We start from the raw sequence: 4,364 nt of genomic DNA, 5'->3' as shown, positions 1-4,364 counted from the left end.
GGTCATAAAATAGTCACAACAATTTTTAAATGAGTAAATAATATAGATTATGTTTTCTGAATAGAGTAAAAGTTACAATCAATAATAAAAGATAACAAGGAAATCCTCAAATATTTGGAAATTGAGAAATATATATCTAGATACTATATGGGTCAAAGAACAAGTCTAATGGAAATTAAAATATATTTTGATTTGAATGATAATGAAATATCTAAAAATTTGTGGGTTTCAAATTAAGTCACGTTTAAAGAGAAATTTGTAGCCATATAATAGAAATAAAGACTGAAAATCTGTGCTCTCAAGAAGTGGAAAAAATTAAACACCTAACCTTTATGAGAAAAGGGAATTAAGAAAAGAAACAGTGATACAGAAAACAAACCTGTAATGGAAACTACCAACAAATCCAAAAGTTATTTGACTAAACCTGTCACCCCACAGAAACAAAAGTGGAAGACCATAGCCGGAAGAAAATGATGACTTGAATACAGATTCTAAAGCCATTGAAAAGATAATAGGAGAGTATTACTTTAATATAAAACTTCAATATAGCAAATGTTTAAATTTGGATGTAATTGATGAATGCCTAGAAAAACACATTCTGTCAAAAATGATCAAGAAGAGTTAGAAAATCTAAATATCGATTATAGCAATGGAATCTGTAATTAAAAACTTCCCACAAAAGATATCTCCAGGCTTAGATGGCTTCATCAGTAAATTTTTCAATCTTTTGAAGAGTAACATCAGTCTTACCAAAGTATTTTAGAAAATGGAAAAAAGGGAGAACACCTCAGAACTCCTTTCATGAAGCTTTCAGGAAACTTATAAAGATATTACAAGAAAGGAAAACTATCTTATGAGTTCTAAACAAAGTACTAGCAAATCAAATTCAAGAAACATATTAAAAAGGATAATACAGCCACGTTTTTAATTCCTGAAATACAAGGATTTTTTTTTTTTTTAAACATTCACGAACCAGTCAGTACAAGGAGCAGGATTCTGGGAAGATGGCAGAGTGGGAAGCGCTAGGAAAAGGTCTCCCGCCCTCCACAACAACCTCACTGGCAGAATCTGTATGTTGTAACAATTTTGGAAGTCTGGCATCTGTGGAAGTTTATAACTTAATAGAAGACTTGGAGGCAAATCGTGGTTGATTTCCAGCAATTTCAGCTCTTAGCATGCTACCTGTCCCCTCCCTCCAGACCCAGGATAGGCAGCTGTGCACATGTTCCTGGAGCAGCTCGAACACAGCTTTTAGGAGCAAGAGTGGGCCAAAAGGACTCTCCTCCAAATATTGAGGATCTGTTCTCTGATCACTGATTGCTCCTTCTGATCACAGCCTTCTCTGTGGATATAAGTTTGCATTCCTTTAGGATAATCTACTAGTGAGTGGAATTGGTGAATAATATGGTAAATGTATTTGTGTAACTACCAAACTATTTTCCACCTCGTTAGAGTATTTTACACAATCCCCACCAATGCATGAGGTTTCCAGTTGCACTCATCTTTGCCAATACTTGGCATTATTGTACTTTTATTTTAGTGTATAGTATACTAGTGATTAATCATGGTTTTAGTTTGTATTCTGTAACTAATAATAGTGTGAATATTTGCATATGCTTATTGAAAATATATCATTTTCCTTTTTGATATATGAGTTCAAATCATCTGTACATTTTCAGAGAGATTCCCATCTGTTTTTAATTTCAAAAGTCATCACTAACTCATCTGTACATTTTATGTACATTTTTTCTTCCTGTTATTGGACTTCTCTTGATTATGGATTACATTTTTTCTGTTTCTTTCCATGTCTAATTTTATGTGTACTAGACATTAATTATGACAATTTAGAGGTGCTGTGTTCATTGTCTTCCTCTGAAAGTTTCTAAGTTTTGTTGTATTAAACAGTTCAGTAACTGGCTGATAAGCTTAAATTGTGTAATATTAGTTTTACCCTTTGTTTGGATAAATTTGCAGCAAGTCCAAGTCACTGTAACAGGACCCGAACTCCAGAATTGGTTTTTCCTTAGATCATCTGAGTTTGCCTTGACAACTTGTTGGCGGAAGGGGGGATGTTTAGAGTAGCCCATGGTCCTGAGAGCATCCTTATTCCTAAAGGTTGAGCCTTTCTAGTGTCTCAGTTTGTTTCCAGTGTTAAGGAATTCTTTCTATCCTGTTGGGGGCAGGTCTCTACTGTTGCAGATTTGACCTATAATGCAACTGCTTTCTGGTAAGCCTTGCATAGTCTCACTCTATGTATGCAAACCTAGACTTCAGCCACAGAGGTAGAGGGAACCCTCCCTCTCCAGTTCTGTGCTGCACCAATTCCAGCCCCTTCAGTAGCTACAAACTCTGATCTCTCATTCTTCAGCACAGCAGAACTACTGTCCTCTACTAGGACTTCAGCTTGCTATAGCCATTTGGAAATATTCTGCAGACAGAAACAAGGATCATCATGAGGTTTATCTCATGAGTTCCCTTTCTCTCAGGGACTGCATTCTTGGGCTTCCCTATATAATTCCTGGGTGGGTTCCTTTTTCCTTTATTTTACTCAGATTATGATGTCTGAAAAATTTCAGGGCCCCAATTAAGTGGATAGACAAAAAAAATTAAATTCCTTGAAGTAGAGTTGTCTTCCAACATCCTAAATATGTCCTCTTTAATATGGTATCCTCTTCCAGTTTCTCATGTTTATAAATGCTGACTATATACCAATATTACATGATGTAATATTACAAAAATTTAAAAAATTTGAAAACTGTTATTTAAATAGTAGATTTGATTTTCCAAGACTAATTCCTAAATGCCCAAATTCTAGTGTAGTAGAATATGATGAAATTGCTTACAGTCAGTTCCCACAAAAAGTAAAATAGTTAAATAAATTGGAATCCAAATTAATTTTACAGGCTTTTACTCAACAACATCTAGCATTATGTCCTCATGATTTGAAGATGAAAACTAGGTTTCCATTTTTCTCTGTGATAAGTGATAGGGGCATTTTTCTGAGAATGCAAATCAGTATGTTCATATGTGTAAGAAAATACTGATGCAACTTTTGACAGAAACCAAAAGCCTAATTTACACTTCAGAAATATTGCACCCTTAGGCAATCATTTTAGGAGTTAGCAGATACAAAATCTATAGAGTTTGTAAAACTTCTCACAATAAATATAACTTTATTTTGAAAAATAAGTGATAAAAAGATATTTCTATACCCAGAACTGTATTTCTTACACTCTCTGTCAAGCAAGTAATTTTCCTGGTGCTGTCAGCAGGACATCTATTTCAGTAAGTTATATGAAGTACATTAATGTTCACCAAATCCTTATACTTAATTTGGATATTTATATAAGCTGTATATATACTATCCCATTACATGGCAGTGTAAATTTCCTATAATGATATTATGACTCTGAATTTGGTGGATCAGTGTAAAAATCTGTTGTATCTTTTTATCATCATGCCTTATGTGAAGTATATTGTCCTCAAGGGACTGCAGGATTTTACAGTATCCAAACCATCATTTTCTTGTTCCCTCACAATACACAGAATAACATTTCCTGCAGTCATAAGTAGGCCCAAACTTCCCTTTTGGGTCCCAGAGGATGCAAGCCAGTTTGGATGAATTAACTGTGAGTTGAGAGAGCACCATGGGTGATGACCAGAAAAGATCTCACAAGCAAGAAAAATGTACATTGCCAAGATTAGAAACACTTTCACCTCATGAGCTTGGCTTGCAAAGTCAACTTGAATCTCCAGGGACTTGAAATGAGGTTTTGTTTGTTTGCTTCTCTTGAGAAAATTGGTTTCTCACTTATAAGAAAATGGGTGCCAAAAAGATTATAAAATAGGCCAATGTAGGGGCGCCTGGGTGGCTCAGTTGGTTAAGCGAATGCCTTCGGCTCAGGTCATGATCCTGGAGTCCCGGGATCGAGTCCCACGTCGGGATCCCTGCTCAGCAGGGAGTCTGCCTCTCTCTCTGACACTCCCCCCTTTCATGCTCTCTATCTCATTCTCTCTCTCAAATAAATAAATAAAATCTTAAAAAAAAAATAGGCCAATGTACTTAGGGAATTCAGAATTACTTTACCAGAGCAACATTTTGGGGACTTGAATATAGCTGTTAATGAAACCCCAAATATATGTATATACTCCTATCTCTAATAACTCCATATAAAAATGCTGGTTAGGAGAAGTTTCCTCCTCTATATTCTTTTTTTTTTTTATTCTTATGTTAATCCCCATACATTACATCATTAGTTTTAGATGAAGTGTTCCATGATTCATTGTTTGTGCATAACACCCACTGCTCCATGCAGAATGTGCCCTCCTCAATACCCACGACCAGGCTAACCCAACCTCCCACC

At 35.4% G+C, this 4,364-nt stretch overlaps 1 non-coding gene across 1 annotated transcript; it reads right to left on the bottom strand.

The window, feature by feature from the left end:
• Window positions 1-1,650: 1,650 nt before the first annotated feature.
• LOC115940869 (small nucleolar RNA SNORD79) lies at window positions 1,651-1,725 on the bottom strand. The gene has a single exon (XR_004075599.1). It is a non-coding gene; the product is annotated as a small nucleolar RNA SNORD79 (small nucleolar RNA).
• Between the last annotated feature and the right edge of the window lie 2,639 nt (window positions 1,726-4,364).

This window comes from Leptonychotes weddellii, unplaced genomic scaffold (genome assembly GCF_054177405.1).
Source record: "Leptonychotes weddellii isolate Sample4059 unplaced genomic scaffold, ASM5417740v2 HiC_scaffold_621, whole genome shotgun sequence".
Taxonomy (NCBI): domain Eukaryota; kingdom Metazoa; phylum Chordata; class Mammalia; order Carnivora; family Phocidae; genus Leptonychotes; species Leptonychotes weddellii.
Note: the sequence above shows the minus strand (reverse complement) of the source record. Positions and strands in the feature narration are given on the sequence as shown.